At 40.6% G+C, this 17487-nt stretch overlaps 1 long non-coding RNA gene across 1 annotated transcript in view; it reads right to left on the bottom strand.

Moving 5' to 3' along the window:
• Window positions 1-5667: 5667 nt before the first annotated feature.
• Window positions 5668-17487, bottom strand: part of LOC122796283 — a 205266-nt gene continuing 193446 nt past the window's right edge. The window contains exon 3 of the long non-coding RNA XR_006363957.1: window positions 5668-5873. This is a non-coding gene — a long non-coding RNA (uncharacterized LOC122796283). The remainder of the gene's footprint in view (window positions 5874-17487) is intronic.

Genomic DNA, 17487 nt, shown 5'->3' with positions numbered 1-17487 from the left:
ACCTATGGATGCATTAAGTACACAGATAGTACAAAATAAATGCAGTCAGAACATTTAGGGAGAACCTGACAGCACTGAGTGTAGCTTTCATTTGCAGGGTCTATTAAACTATAAATGCAATTTGCTGGTAAGCAGGGTAGTAAAGGGATGAGTAAGACTACAAGGAAGGCATATGGGTCAAAGAAAGACCATATAGATTATTTTGTTATCCCTGCTAATGTGAGGCCATCGTATTGTATGCAGTAACAATGTGACTTACATAATTCTCAATTATCCAGATTTTCTCAGAATGTCCAGATTTTTGCTTGGTATTTTTGGTCTGTTCCTCATAAAATCTGTGGTTATCTGGCAAATCAGTAGGATGGTCTGAGGACTGAAGTCACTGAATATTGACATACACTTGAGTTTTAGACTTCATATCTTTCAGAAAAATGATTAATAAAACAAATCCTGTTATTCTATCAACTTTCTGAGTCTATAAGAGCAGTATTGAAAACCTGTCCATATTTTTGGGGCTTTGCCCCCCACCCCCACCTTGTCTCAGGCTTTATCAAGATTTCATGCACTAAGAGACTGAAAGATATGGTGACCTATGAAACATGGGGAGCTTTGGCAGTTTTCATATGTTAGGGAGCATTCTGAGATGGTGGACTGCCACATTGTTGCACTTTAATTGCCATTTGCCCATGATATGAGGTGAAGTAGACCTGGAACACCAGCTGGTTTTGTGGTTGGGCAGCTTCATAAGTATCCTTGTTAGAAGAGGATGGCAAGCCTCTTTGAAATCCAAAGAACAGGAGATTTGATGTGGCCATTGAGATAGAGTTTGTGCTGAGACATCAGAACAAAGGAAATAGACTTAATGAGTCTGCATTTGCATGTCCTTCAGTGGGATATAACAGATACATCAGCTGAAGTGCATAGCAAAGAGTATTCTGAGTAACTTATGCATTTATCCAGATCACTTTTCAATGCATTTCTTCAGGATTATTTGGTCTATTAAACTGTGGGTCATGGGGCATTAATAGGAGTTATCATGAAGGTGGGGAGATGACAAATAGGCATTTATGAATAATGTATAATATAAAGGAAAAACGAAAAAGGAAAAAGAAGATAAACAAAGAGAAAAGAAGGGGAATGATTGTGTGGGACATATAAATAAGGCAGGAAGAGTGATGGTTTCAGCTGCTCTTGTACAATGGCTGTCAGCAAACCAATTATTTGCCATATTCTTACACATTTATCTGTGAAATTAGATGATAGTGTGGATATTGTGGCATGTTTTTTATATATTGCACTGAAAAATAGGCCAAGTGAGATGTGGCAAAAGACAGCTCAGGTTTGATATGTCAAAAGCTAGTATGAGATGGAAAAAGAGGTATACAATGGAGTCACCTGGTTCCAATTATACATCACATGTTCTAGGAAGAAGAAGGAACCCTTCAGCATTTTGTTATAAATATGGGGGAGAACAGTTGGGGTCCATGCTTAAAAATGTTTGGAGTACCACATGATTTATTGTACCTGAAAGGGGTTTAGTGATGGGGATATTATTTGGATAAAAACAGTCTCCAGGCTTGTCTGCTAAAATGGTTTTAGCCATAGAACAATGGACACAACTATGAGGTACATCAGCAAAGAAATGTAGAGTGAGTAGTCTTATTGGAGATTTACCATCATTATGCACCATGATTCTTTGCTTTTTGATCAAAGTCTGAAGGGTACACGGCACGGTTATAAGACTACATCTGTTTAACATACATACTTAAATTATTCTGCAGGGTTTTAACAGAAAAAATACTGTAAAAGAGTGCGTATATAATTGTATGAAGGTAGGTAGGATCAATGAGATAGGTGAAATGCGTATGTGTGCAGGCAAGAAAAAAAAAAGAAGAAAGTCTTCTCTAAGGGCAAAGGAGTGGATAGATAGTCAGGTGTGAGTGCTTAGGCCTACTGGTTAAAAGTCAAGCTCAGTTGTACCTCATTACGAGAAACATTCCTCATTTTGAGTCTTAACAAGTCCATATTCCATGCTTTTCCACATTGAAAATGTTTGTTACATATTCATTGTTTATAACTGTTTAATCAATATCTATGGTAAATAATAATGAATTATACTAATTAATCAAGAGAACATTTTATAAGTATAATGTAGCTCATTATACGTACTCTGTCACCTTCCTAGGTGAATCTGTTAGAAGGTGTGTCACACTTTGCCCATCTGTTCCACAGTTTAGAGATGGAAGGTTGACATCTATGGACAAGCCTGAGACTGGGTTGTCTTGCAGAGGGAAGGCTGATAACTCAAGATACGCAATTATGTCAAGGTGTTTCATATATTATTACGGTGAATTATGTAGGTTGGAGGATACTCCACCAAGCATTGATCCAAAAAGAAGCTTAAGGTACTTCCACTGGAATCTGCATGGTTTTAACAAATTGCTTCAACTATAGAAACGTGTTCCTATTACCTGATTGAACGTTTAGGTTAGCGAATACTTAAACGTCGATCTGGTAATAGCAAAAGCAAAAAACTGCGAATGGCTGATTTAATGCAGGGAAAGAATTCCCTTGGCCATTATGTGCATTTTACCCCTTTCCCCACTGTAGAGCGATCTCAGAGTTGGTATATTTAGTTAGGGGGGTACATCGGAGGAGGGGTGTGAGAGGGGGAGAAATTTTGGTTTCATTTTTTTTTTTTTTGCGGCCAAGGGAATTCATTCCCTATATTAAATAGACCATTCATTGTTTTAATATTTTGATATTACCAAATCGGCGTTTAGGTATTTGCTAACCTAAACGTTAAATCAGGTAATATAGACACATAGAAACAAGCTGGTGGACATCTTTATCAACATTTTCAGCCTGCAAGTAATTGGCAACACCAAATTTTTGAGAATATGCATGATGGGTAATGACAAACTGGTATAGTTTGGTAGACCATTCATAGCATGGAAGGTAGTATGGAAGTCTGAAGGTAATAAAAAAATAGACCCATTATAGAATACAATGCCCCATTTGGTATGTACCTCCCAAGACATCTGCAACAACTGGAAAGGCCACAGAAATACCTCACTAAAAGAATCACAGGCCTAAAGCAGATGCCCTATGCTGACCATCTAAAACAACTCCACCTATACTCCGTCGCATATCGTTTACACAGAGGCGATCTCTGCTTAACATACAAGGCCATGTCAAACCCAGAGCTGTTGGACATGCTACACTTAAAGAAAACCCAATCCCTCAGAGACAGACGCTCCAGGGATCTAACCCTTGTCATCACAATGAACAAAACATGCTGGAGGGATAGGTTCCTGACCCAGAGACTCCCCAGACTCTGGAATAGACTGTCCATACATGTCAAGTAGAGCACCTCTTTGGCCCTCTTCAAAAAGAACCTTGATGATTGAATGGGCGATAGGAAATTCACTCCAGGGATCACATCACTTGCCCTGCTAGACAAGGGTCCAGGGAAGTAAATACTGTGGGATGAAATAGCCAGGGAATTGTTATGGCTAGGCTTGTATAGGCCCTAGGGCTGATAGCCTAGTACCAACCTTTGAACGTATGAAATGGATGAGGAATGTGGAACAAATCAATAAAGAAAATAATGAAAGTCGATAATGTTTCTGCAATATGAAAGCCGAAACTGATTGTTCTCGACAATATATGAGCAATGTTCAAAATCTATAACTTGGCAGTAAGTTGTTAATAACGTAGCTGATGGTACTCAGTTATGATGTGGTGATTTCAGAAGGGGAAAGCAACTGGACAGAAGTGGTTGTTTCTGTATATGAAGTAGCATATTTAGCACGTTTTCAGTGGCAGAGTAACAGCCATTTTGAGATGTCAGGTTGCCAGTCCATGTCCACTTAATCAGAGAAGAGAATACTTGTTGATGGCAGGTTTAGCTCAACACCTGTTTACAAATTCTGTAAGAGATGATAAGATTAGGTTTTCTATGTATTTTTTTGTGGAGAATAAAGTAATAAGCTAACAGTTGTCACTGAAAAGTTGGAGGTAGGGGTTGTAAAATGGATTTACGAGTAAGCATTCAGATAATTAAGCAATGGTCAGAGTTAGTGGAAGCTATGACCAGTTGTGAAGATGGCCATATCTTACTTATGATACTAACAAAATAAGTTAGCTTCTCTATATTGTATTTCTCAGTAATAATCAGATTTTATGTGATGCCTAGTTTTGCAACGTTTATCGTTAACATAATTTTCATTATCTGTATCCTTGATTAAATTAGTTAATTAATGTCAGCAAGTTTATCATTAGCAGAGGGCTCCACCCTTTTTACTGCAGTAACAAACAGGAATTTTAGCATTAAAATATATCAGCACTGTATATAAAATAAAAGATTATTAAACTGCTATTTGAAAACACAACAAGTAAGAAGTATTTTCTTTCTTATAAGCAAGCATTCTGATTCCTTTCAAAGTCTACCATCACTACACAAACGTGCACTGTTGCTTCTCATACCTTGGAATTAGTCAGTCTTAGTAAATATAAATTCTCTTGAACAGACACTGTAAAGCTCACCTCCTCAGAGACAAATGGACACAGAGTACTGCCTACTAGATTTTCCCTTCACTAGATTTTTCTCCACACTGTCTTCAGAATCTGAAACACTGTCATTCAAAAGATGGGTTATAAATATCATGATGTATACAGAAATGAAAATAACAACGTGCACCCTCCTTAGTAATGTACAGATTATTGTGCAATTAAAGGATATGCACTTATAAGTTAAGACACTTCATTGACGTTAACAGTTTGTGAAACAAATTAGCTTAAAATGCATGTGAGCATGATACTAACATAAACAAAGGACAATTAGTTTATTAGATGCCATGAAGCATTAAAAGGGAATACTATATTAATTACAGAATCTTTTGTCTCTAGATTAGAAACAGCTGTAGCTTTTCATTGCCTCAGATTTCATGTTACTTTCATAAATGGAAGTGCCTTGTGAGCACAGGTGCAGTACTGACTGGGTGCATGACAAAAGTTAATGAAGTGCCACACACATATCCTTTTTTCAGCTGCTTAATTAGCTGTTACCTCTCCCCACTTAAGCAGTTAGAATGAACTCTGCAATGTGATATATCAGATACTAATTTTTTGCTCTTTACATATATACCTCTATCCAGAAAAAAATAATGATATGACATTATGCCTTTAGAACTGTTCTTCATTGAGGAAATAACATTTGTTGTAAGACCAAGCATCCCTAAATATTAATGCCATACAAAGAAAGACACATGAAAAGCAAACACGTGTCCCTATTCATTTAAGAAAATAATTGCTGCAATTCCTTTAGTGAAACAATATATAGCCCCCATTTTATCATTGAAAGTCAACTTTCTTATAAGAAACACTCTTCTCAGAAGGCGTTGTACATCCTGATGTTTTTCACATTGTCATTTGTAAGAAGTGCTAACAGTGTGTCATATGTTATAAGTATGGTAAACAAGAATTATGTGCTCATTTGCCTACCTAACTAGTTTTTCGAGTGTACTCTTGGTTTACACATTGCTAGTTATTAGAAGGCTATTAAATAATTGCTTCATAACTAGAACATTGTAGACATTTTTATTTTGTCAAACATTACTTTTGAAAGTTAAAAATAAATTATATTAGAGATTTATTAGACTGCATGTTTCATTTTTAAAATACATTTTTGCTAAAACTGACAGTTATTCATTTTGCCCGAGTAATGTAAAAAACAGGCAACTTGCAATGCTTGGTGCTTTAATTTAAATCTCTGAACATCCTGTTAGCTGTGTTTCATTTCCATGATCAGTGCTGTACAAAGGATTGGCAAACCCAGCAGCAGGTTCTTTCCAGTCTGTTTCTGTGAATTCCTATGAAAAGAATAAATGAAAACATTGTAATGAATATATGAAAAAAAGAGTAATTTCACACCACGATTATATTAAAGACATAATTTCAAAGGGAAATTTAGTATTAGGACAATTACTCACAATGCACTGAATGAGTAAGGTTTAGTAAATATCATTCAGAACATTTGGAGTCTGTTTAAACTGTTTTTTTCTCTTATAGAAATGATAGTGGGGGGGATTCAGTAATCCTCCGTGTAGGACAAACGAAGCCCTACTCTGAGACTGCCATCTAAGAGTATGACGTCAGCGCATCATGCATATGCATGAGTGTGCACTGAATCAACTCCCTGGCTAACATGGAGCGTGTAGGAGTGCATAGGGCATGTCAGACTGCCGAGCAGTCCAAATATCCACACCCCTGCAAGTGCCTAAATCTGCAAATGTCAGCAGATATGAGCGAGTCCGCTCAAATGTGTATACCCCCAACACTACACTCCCCCACATTCAAAAGCCCTGTACAAATGAAATAAAATGTAAAAAAATTTTTTTTTTAGTATTCACGATATAGCTGCCCGTATTTGCGCGTGTGTGCTCGGGTGTACCCATTGCTTATCTACAGTTAGCAGTTTAGACATCGAAGAGGATAATAAACCCCTTATATGCAAATTAAGCCAAATAGCAATAGTGTAGTGGTAGAGCCTTCGCACAAAGAGGAGGCATTCCCGGTTTGAGTCCCACCACTCCCCTTTCCATTTTCTGTAGGAAATCCGTGCATAAAAAGAATTCCTGACATTTACCTTTTAAATTTTATTAAAATGCATTGAAATGGCCTATGTAGTAGTGAATGATATTTTAAATATATATAAGAAAGTGAAACGGTCATGCATACTAATGAATGCATAAGTAACCTATCTTAAGCAATGTGAAGCACTGCTAAGCAATGTTTACCAATAGTAAGCACATTTAAGAATAATTGCCCATAGCTAAGCACTGGTTTAACTAGTGCAATCGCTTTGCGCAGAGCTGCACATCGCACCAATTAGCGAAAACCAAACATGTTTGCGCGGAGGTGCGCACCATGCTAACTAGCCAACGTCGGGCAACGTCGGTAAACGTAGAGCAACGTTGGGCAAAGTTGAGCAAAGTCGGCTAAACCCACCCACACCCCCTACCGGTCAGGCCAGTAGTAAAATAAAAAAGCAATGACAGGTCTCGAACCAGGGATAGTGTGCACCATAATCACAGTACTAATCCACTAAGCCATGACAGCATTTGATGCTCTTGGACTGTCAGCACACATATACATATAAATCAAAGTTTACCCAGTGCTAAGCAGGTGTGCACTCAGCTGAGAACTTTCAAATCTGGCCAATCACAAATAAGTGTGGGAAATGAGGCATATTTAAGCTCCTTAGGCAGGAATACTTGCCATAACTGGTTGTAGCTCCCATCTGCAGGCAGCAATGGCTGGTGTCAGAGAGGGCTCTTGCTTCTGAGCGCAACGGTGGGGCATTGAGGAGTCAAAAGTGATGGTTTGGCTCCTCATCCATCATCATCATGCTAGACTCCTGCAGGGCCAGTTCCAGGGAATGGAATACAAAGCGGAGGCCTGGAACCGTCTCGCACATGAACTCACTAGTGCCACAGGCATTCCTCGGACTGGTGAGCAGGTTAAACATCACCATGCAGACCTGAAGAGACGCAAGCAGGACCAACTGAACCAATGGATACAGGAGGCCCGTGGGATGCAAAATGCCCCGCTACTGAATAGGTAGCCATGGACTGAAGTATGTAACAATTGCTAGTGTAGTCGATAGTATGGATAGGTATATGTCTCAATACCACTTCATTTACTTCACAGCTGCAGGTGTCCATGCTGCGAATCAGCAAGCCTATGCAGATAGGCTGCTAAGGCTGCGCCACCAGGCAGGTTAGTAATTTTTCTGCATGTACTGTTATATAAAATAAGTGAGAGAGCCTGACTAAAGTTGTCTTAGCCCAATAATAAAGGTATAATAAGGCTTGAATAACCACTCTGCATGAACTGTTATGTAAAATAAGTGAGAGAGCCTGAAAAAGAGTGTTGTAACCCATTAATAAAGGTATAATAAGTCCTGAATTATTTCTCTGCATGTATTGTTATATAGAATAAGTGAGAGAGCCTGAAAAAGAGTGTTGTAAACCATAAATGAAGGGATAATACATCCTGAATAAGATGTCTGCATGCACTGTAATAACAAATAAATGAGAGAGCCACTAGAAAAGTGTGTAATGTAATTAATAAAGGTATAACACCTGTAGTGTGTCCGTGTCACTTTCTTTGAAATGTTGATGTACTCTTGCAGTATAGAAATAGTAGTGTTGTATTAAGCGCTGTCAACCCACACTTGGGTAAGCCCATAGAAAGAGGATGAAGGGAGTGCCAGTATCTCAAGCATATATGCAGTCCACAACTGTAGTTTCAAGGCTGGCATGTATAGGTAAATCTGGCACATGAGTAGCTTGTAATTGTGTGCACCGGAAATGTCAGAGTGCTGCTAGAAATGTAGGGGGCTGTTAAAATATAACTGATAATGTCACCTGAACACATCCAGATATGTAGACATATGAATATAAATAAAATATATAAATACGTAGCAGTAACATCTGCATCCTGGACAGTTTGTATATTAGATACAGGTCAGGTACATAAGGAACTAGCAAAACACATCCCACAACGTAATGGACATTGCCTAGTGTAATAATACATATAGGGGATATATACCTGCAGTCAATAGGAATGTAGTGTAAACTATAAGTTCATATACGTTGTTAATGGAGGTATCTTTTTACACCCTACTGTATGTGCATAAACAATGCAATTCCACACCTCAATGGGTATGTGTAATCTCAAAACATTTGTTGAGACATGTGTCCTATTGGTTTATAAATATCTGCATAACTTTGATGCATGTGCCCTGTTCAAACACCACAATCTTGGTGGCCTATTGCCACCATTCATTCCTGCATGCTGCTGGAATGTCCATTGTAGTTCAATATATGCATGTGTTATGCTTGCTGTTCAACTGTTGGAACTCTGGTGTGTTGGGTTAATGGGAATATTACTGCATGCTGTTGCAACTAATTTGGAATGCTGTTGGCTATATTGTCATTAAATTCACCTAAACACAGAATGTATGGGAAGGCCTGTCCCAGTGGACCCACCTGTCCCACCTCAGCTGGCGATGGCACCTGGTACCAGCAGGTCCGGTGCCCAGCCCGGAACCTCCTCCTCCGTTTGCCCTATGCCACCTTCGGGTGGAAGCACTGCAGGGAATTGGGCTTGTCCCCCCATGCAAGCATGGCCAGAGGAGGGCCACCTGTCACCCTCCAAATGGTCCGGGCTGTGGTGCCTAGGGAGATCAAGCATTCAGTCGCTGATCCCCTACGCCAGCTCGAGGCAAGAGTGGCGTGACTCACGGGTGAGCCTGCCCCTCCTATTCAGCCCCCAGCACAGCCATCCTCCGGGCTGTGAAGGTGCAGTGGTGACTGCCCATGGGTGGGATCTCGGTTCCACTGTTACCATCTGTGTGCTCATGGGCTTGCGATTTCCAAACATCCTTCCCCATCAATTGTGTTCACCCATCCCATGTGTCATATTCCGCCCCTGTATGCGTCTTGTTTGTCTTGTCTGTTTACCTCCCCAACCTACCTCCCAAAACATACATACTTCCCCTACCCCACATTCCACTCTCACCTGAAAAAAAAAATGGGCAATCTGCTCCAACAAAAAAATTACGCCCCATACATAGCTGCCCATTTTGCACAAATGTCCACTGGACACAAAAACTGAAATTCAATTGGCAGTACAACATACTTTGTTGTCCTCATCCCTCTCTCAGGGGTGGAAGGTTTCAAAATTCCCTTCAAATTACTAGTATATGCACAGCTGTTGCTGTTAAAGAAATGGGCAGCTATGGACCTTCCCTACACCCGTCCTGCACATCCCGAGCTGTTTTCCCTACTGTCTTTCCCTCTTTGTGCTCCTTTTTCACCACTTTCCTATCTCCCCATTTTCTTTTATTTCAAACAAATGAGCGCGGGGGTTAGCGGGAGTAAGCACTATTAAGCAGTAGTAAGCGGGTTTGAGCAAGTGTGCACATGTGTGCGCTTAGCTAAGTATTGCTAAGCATCGCGCAAACATGCGCAAACCCGCTTACAACTGCTTAAAAGTGCCTTAGTCACCCTGCATATGAGGGGCCTTATTCTGCTCAGCAGCAAAATAAAACACCACTGTCAGTCTCGAACCCCGGACCTTGGACACACTAGACTGCATGAAGTACCACTAGGCCACAGTAGATATACAGCAGGATGTTGCTGAAATATATATATCATGCATCAGAATGTGTGAATGTAAAGTAAAGATAGGAATGCCATAACACAAAACCTGCTCTGTGGAACTTTACCAGCAGTCATAGTGGAATTGCATTACATGACTATGATAACAGAACCAGACATTCTAGCAGTAAATAATGTTACAGCAGCACTTCACAACCCACACACAGTATCATAGCAGGACAATCCCCACCCAAATGTACAAAATGCCAGTGTGTTCAAGGTACAGCAAGGATGTAGGTAGGCATACTCAGTACTGGAATTGTCCAGTTTCATGAGCATCCTGTGATAATGTCAACAAAATAAAAAGCACAAACAGTGCAGAAGTGAGTACATTAATATCCACAGTATAGCTATTCCCAAACAGTTCATGTGCCAAATGAAAACATCTCAATAACTACATATGTATGGCAGCTAATTGTAGAAGTTGTAAAGAAACTCCATACTCCCATGTATCTTGTGTTAGCATTTCTAGGGGTGAGTACAATTCTACACTGTCAATTGTGCACTGAAAGTGGCAACATTCAGGTCTGAGTACAACATACAAATAACTGGCTACACCCTTAACAACAGTTAGAAGAAGTATACCAACCTTCTGACTTACACAATGGTGTCCACAGCAAACCAGCATGGTCCCCACTTTGGAATTCTGAAAGGGCTACACCTACCTGACCTAGCAATTTATAGCACTGGGTTGCTATGACAGTGAGTACTACAAGTACCACACAGCAGGCTGCATGCAATTGCCAAATGGTGGCCACCAATTGGTACACAGGCCATCACATGCACATGTGCAGATACCTATAAGCAGTCTGTACTTGCTGTCCACACATGCAATCATTCCATTGCAGGTATGGAGGGAGGGAGAGAGAGAGAGAGAGAGAGAGAGAGAGAGAGAGAGAGAAAAAGTTATGTAATGTAAAGGAATATAACAAAAATAATATATTGAAAACAAATTAATATACTGACAAAAATTATATTGAAAAAATATTGAAAAGAAAGTATATTAAAAACAAATATTGAAAAAAATATATTGAAAAATATATTGAAAGAAAAATATATAGAAAAAAATTGAAAAAAAATATATTGAAAAAGAAATATATTGAAAAAAATATATTGAAAGAAAATATTTAGAAAAAAATATATATTGAAATAAAAAATATATTGAAAAGAAATATATTTTGAAATAAAACTCTATTGAAAAAGAAATATCTTGAACAGTAAAAGATATATTGCAAGGAAAACGTATATTGCGAAACAAATATACCAGGATATACGACAACAAATATGAACACATACAAAGGAAAGGTATGTAACAGGTATGTATTTACTGGAATGTAGTAGATGTTTATAAAGAGTACTGTACATAGTTTGAATCATCCATATGTGGCAGCAGTACGTATCAATGCACAGATGCCCTGCATAACTACTGGCATGGGGAAATGAGTGTGTAGCTGTGTGCTGTGGGATGTGACGATGAAATATGTAGTTCAGCATTAAATGTCAAACATCTGATCAATTTTATCTGTGTTCTGTACAGTAGTGTGTACAATGTCTGTTTGGGGTAGTAGCCCATACGGTTATGCAAACATGGATGTGACAGAGTAAAAAATGCATGATAGTCATATTAACGTGTAGCTTACCATTGGCAACAGCTGTACCAGGCTAGTATGTTATTCAGCATTAGCAGCTATGTATACACCCTCTAATATTACTGTGTGCTCACATGTGGCACCTGTTCATGTTGCAGCAAGGCCTAACAGGTCAGCCGTGAGGTACATGTACTTACAACAGTGTGGTCTTTGTGTGTGTATGGCACACACATATGGAGAGATATGTCCGTGTCAGATATATTAGCATCTGTACATTTGCATTGAGCAAGGGACATACTGCAACTGTTTGTGAAAGGTGGATATATATATATATGTTGTTGAAGGTTGTTATGTGCATATTTCTATGTAGGTTGTAGTGTGCGGCAGACCAGACAGCATACAGTGCTGGTATATGACGTGGTGGTTTAACGCTGTGTGTATGATTCATCAGGTTTGCAGTGTTGCAGCCAGTGAGGCCTGCCAAAGCTACATGGGCTGAGAACACCTTCAATGCATTCCGCACAACACTGTGCAATGTTATGACATAACTGTATACCTCACAACCTTCCCATACCTGATATTCCCACTATGACAGGTGGACTGTATATGTGCCTATATGTATATCTATATGTATACCAATGGATGTTCATATGTATGTGTGTGTGTGTATATGTATATATATATATATATATATATATATATATATATATATATATATATATATATATATATATATATATATATATATATATATATATATATATATATATATATATATATATATATATATATATATATATATATATATATATATATATATATATATATATATATATATATATATATATATATATATATATATATATATATATATATATAGAGAGAGAGAGAGAGACAGGGTCATAATTACTGCAACAGATGCCTGGTGACAAAGCCATGGACTCAAGCTCAGTGTTGAAACTACATTGGCATCCCTCCTTGCAAAGACTCAGTACCCATGAACTACCACATAGGTGGTATTCTACTTAGCAATGAAGGTGTGATTAGAGACCATGGGACACAGGTGGACAGTGTCTCTACTTCGATAGTCACAGTGCCACACTAGTCATGTAATCCATCTACGTGGCACACGTCATCACAAAAGGTGTGTCATCCAGGGAAAATAGGTCCGTGTTCCCCTCTACTCCACATACATAAAACCCAGTATAGAGTACAATGCCCTATGTGATATGTACCTCACAAGATATCTACAGCAAGTGGAAAGGACACAGACATACCTCACAAAGAGTAATACCGGCGTCAAACAGATGCCCTATGCAGAGCGTCCCACAAACCCACAACTAGATTGTGTCGCATACTGCCTACCCAGAGGTGACCTCTGACTGACATACTAAGCTACGTCAAACCCAGATCTGTTGGACGTGCTCCATGTAAACAGATTACAATCTGTATGAGCTACATGCTCTAGGGACCCAAACCCTTTGACCACAATAAACAGCACATGCTGGAGGGATAGATTCCTATCTCAGAGACATCCCATACTCTGGAACAAACCAACTATCCATAGCAAACAAAGTTCCTAATTATCAGTCGTCATAAATAATCCTGGAGATTGTATGGGAGATAGTGAATACACCCAGGCAATCACCTCAGTGTCTCTGCTTAACAGGGCCATGTGAAATGTAATTACCTGTGTGTCAGAGGCCAGGGTAGTGTATGGCTAGAGTCCTATAGGCCCTAGGGCCAATAGCCTCTTACCTACCTATGAAGTGATACACACCCACATGTACTTGTTGCAATAATCGATATGTGAGGTTGACTGAGTGTGATGGTGAATGTGTTGGTGAATGTGTCAGAGTTCGGTATATGTGTGATAGCTTAGTGGGAAACTGTTTCTGTCATGGTATTATGTGTCCTAGCTGTGATCCCAGCAAAAGATGTGTATGCAATTGCTAGGCAGAAAAAGCAGTATGCCATACGGTCTGACGTAGTCCCTTGTTGTCAACTGGGGTGTCCCATTGTAAGCTAAAGCAGTACATATATGCTTACTGAATGTTACTGCTGGTGAATCCAACTCCTGTATGAACTGTAGTACTACCTGAAGCTGTATGCCTAAACAGCACAGTATGGTGTACGTCCACATTTATTGGAACCACTGTTTTGTGTGTTCCCTGTAGTCCTCACAGATTACATACCTCAGGCATAGGGTCTTGTAACTACTGACACACAGTACTGTAAGGTACACAGGTAAAGGTCACCTGGGTTGCCATACCTTTGTGTCTGGTATGTATGTCTGTTGTGTGTGTGGGTATGCCTGTACCATGGCCTCGGTCATATGTGTGTTACAGGATATAACTGCGTATCTAGCAACATGTACTACAGAAGTATGCCACCTATATTAACAAATATGCACATATGTTAGGCAGGGGTCTGCCATCAACGACTAGTGTGGTATACTGGTAATACTGTCACTGGACTTTACAATCATTGCAATGGATTACATATTTCATGACGCATTAGCATGATATATACCTCCTGTGGCTAGGTGGTACATTGTGTCGCATACAGTGTGCCATGTACTGTTGTATAGTCTTACATACTGTTTAACTTTGTTGCTGTGCAAAATATGGTTTGATATATAACATGTGCCAGGCACTGTCAGGCATCTGTAGGTTGAGAACTGATATGTGGTATTGAAAGTGTGTATCTTCTGACAGCCAATAGGTTGCTATATATGGCAGTTAATTGATATCTGTACTTTAGAATGTTATGTGTGCCACATGACTTGCTCACACATTTTGTTTCATTGTCTTCCATGGTAATGTCCCACCATCGTAACCCTGCATATAGCACGGCTGAGGAAGAAGCCATCACAGCGAGCCTGGTGCAGCACTATGCGCTGCTGTTCTCCAGTATAACCAGGACCAGCATGAGCGGTCTGAGCTGTGGCAAGATCTTGTCCATAGGGTAAATGACATAGGCATGCATAACTGGACATATGAACAGGTACGCCATCACTGCAGTGATTTAATTAGACATGTCCGGCAGCATGCGTTTGATATCTGAGGACAACAGCTTGCCACAGGTGGGGGGGGTAGCCATCCACCCCCCCACCAGAGTGGAGGAGTTGCTCCTGAGCCAGGTGGCTTCTGGCCAACAACAACCACAACAAGTAACATGTATCATCATGGAGGCCGGAGCCACCCAGCAAGTTGACATGGAGCGTGCAGGTAACATGGCATAGCTGTAGAATATTGTTACCTCTATTTGTGCAGCATGCTTATGTGAGATGTGTACTGTGTAGTTAGACAATGTGGTGCCTAGTGTTGTGCAATACTAATAGATAGGAATATAATCTGTAGGCCTGTGACTGTCAACCTTGTACTACTGTAAGATTGCAAACACACAGTAGCAATGCCACAGATGTTGTCACTGACAAAGTGTCTGATATCCTCGTAGGTCCCTCTGGTGTGACAGCAAGGCAGCAGAGCCATGCTGGTTAGTGTGTTATACCTTTAATATTGCTAATTAAATGTGCATGTCATAGGTGAGGTGTAGGCCATGTACACGTAACACACCTACGCATAATGCATGCTGTGCATGTTTGCTGTGAGACTATGCACATCCTAGTAACATGGGTAGCTGCCTAAAACACATACAATACACAGAGCATCCCGCACAATTGTGGCAACACTGTAGTGGACATTGGATAGCAGAGTCGCTACACATGCACACAACATACACACCTTTGTCATACGCAGTACACGTTAACATGCTGCACATGGCGTATTCAGACACCCGCTGTAAGGTCACACTACAGTATCCCAAACCTCATCCACACAGCACACATAATATACCTGAGGGGTAGATGCCTCACATGTGGCTGTGCAACACTCTTCAACACATAACACATTCATGTTAGGCAATGCCCCCTATTGGGCACCTCACAAACCCATGTAACAACTGGCTGTGAAATGGTGAATGTAGCCATGGTACTGCAGTTCAGGTACAGCATCCTGTGTGCCGGTCTGGCACACATTAGTAGCCTTGAGTGACCACATGATGCTGCATGATGATGGCTCATGGTACTACACCCCATCCAGTTACAGTGGCCCCACTTCTACACATATCATGAATTGCTATGCACCTCAATGTTGTGTGTGTGCAGAGATATGCACCTATATACAATATGCATAGCAATCACCATTTGTAGAAAGTGACACACATATGTCTTGTAATGCTATGGGGTGTATAGGTCACATGACACACGTTGTGTATGTGTGATGTTTTATGTTGCAGTTGTGTGGTAGCATGCCATGTCATTGCTGGCACTGGCATGTCCACAATATGTCCTACACTCACCATAACCACTGTATAATGCCTATGTTGAGCAATGGTATTCCATCAGGTATACATGCACCACTCATCCTGTGTGTATACATAGCATGCATGTGCTACACCTGTGTCCACAATTATCTGCTAAAGACACAGATGCTCTAATCAGAAATGGATATCTATGATACACATCCAGCCATGGTATGTATACCTGTGACTGATGGTGCACAGGACATTGCAGGGCTTTTAATACCTGCACAGCAATGTTGTGTCCATGTACACATTGCGTTCCAGGGTGAAGACATTCACTGAACAAAACACACATGCATCAAGGCCATGTATACTGTTATTAGCAAGGGCTGTCTGCACTCACACTGCATGCTGTTGAGCAACACACGTCCTGCATACTGTCACGTTTGATATAAATGTTTGGCTTGTGATACTGTACCCCAACATCACACGCTATTGAGTATATTCGTGATTGCGGGTGGTGTGTGTGTGTGTGTGTGTGTGTGTGTGTGTGTGTGTGTGTGTGTGTGTGTGTGTGTGTGTGTGTCTGTCTGTTCTAGTGAGGAGTGTATTTGTGTACATATGTGCATGTGTGCATGTGTGCATGTGTGTTGACATCATGTACAGGTCGTAAAGTGTGTTTTCTGTCTCCCTCTCACAGGTGCTGATACTGGGCTGGTTCAATGCAGCAGGAATCTGTCACTGAGCATGATAGTGACAATGATGATAGGTGTGTTGAGGCACAGGCATGTTTGCCAGAGTCTATCGTTGGGCCACCAATCGACACTACACAAGTGTCCATCCCATCCATGCACACAGTCATACTGCCAATACATCCGTCGCCAATGCCCTTAGCAGAGGGACAGCATACAGCTGGCATTGGCCAGGACAGTGTGGTATCCATGGCACATGCATCCCAACACAGCAGCCATACCCAGATATTTGGAAGGGTACCACATAGGCAGATGTCCAGGGGTTCTCGTCGGAGCACTGCTGCCCATCATGCCACTGGCAGATGTGCCACAGGTCTAACAACCTCACGCATGTTCCAGGCTGTCATGGAGGCACGTATGGAATGGTACACCAGACAGGGACTGAGGGCACAGAGGGCACATAACACTGCCGTAATAGACAGTATCCGTGACCTAGCTGGTGCCATCTGTAATTACACTGAGGACACGATAGATGTTGGGAGAGACATTAGATGTCCTCCGCAATGTCATGTCCATGTGTCAGGACAGTGCAGGACAGTTGAGTCATCGACGTGGACGTATGCCAGCAACATCAGCAGCTGGCAGTCGCCGCGGACATCCCTCAAGCAACAG

This window comes from Protopterus annectens, chromosome 3.part0 (genome assembly GCF_019279795.1).
Source record: "Protopterus annectens isolate FY-2018-M chromosome 3.part0, PAN1.0, whole genome shotgun sequence".
NCBI classification, from domain to species: domain Eukaryota; kingdom Metazoa; phylum Chordata; order Ceratodontiformes; family Protopteridae; genus Protopterus; species Protopterus annectens.
Note: the sequence above shows the minus strand (reverse complement) of the source record. Positions and strands in the feature narration are given on the sequence as shown.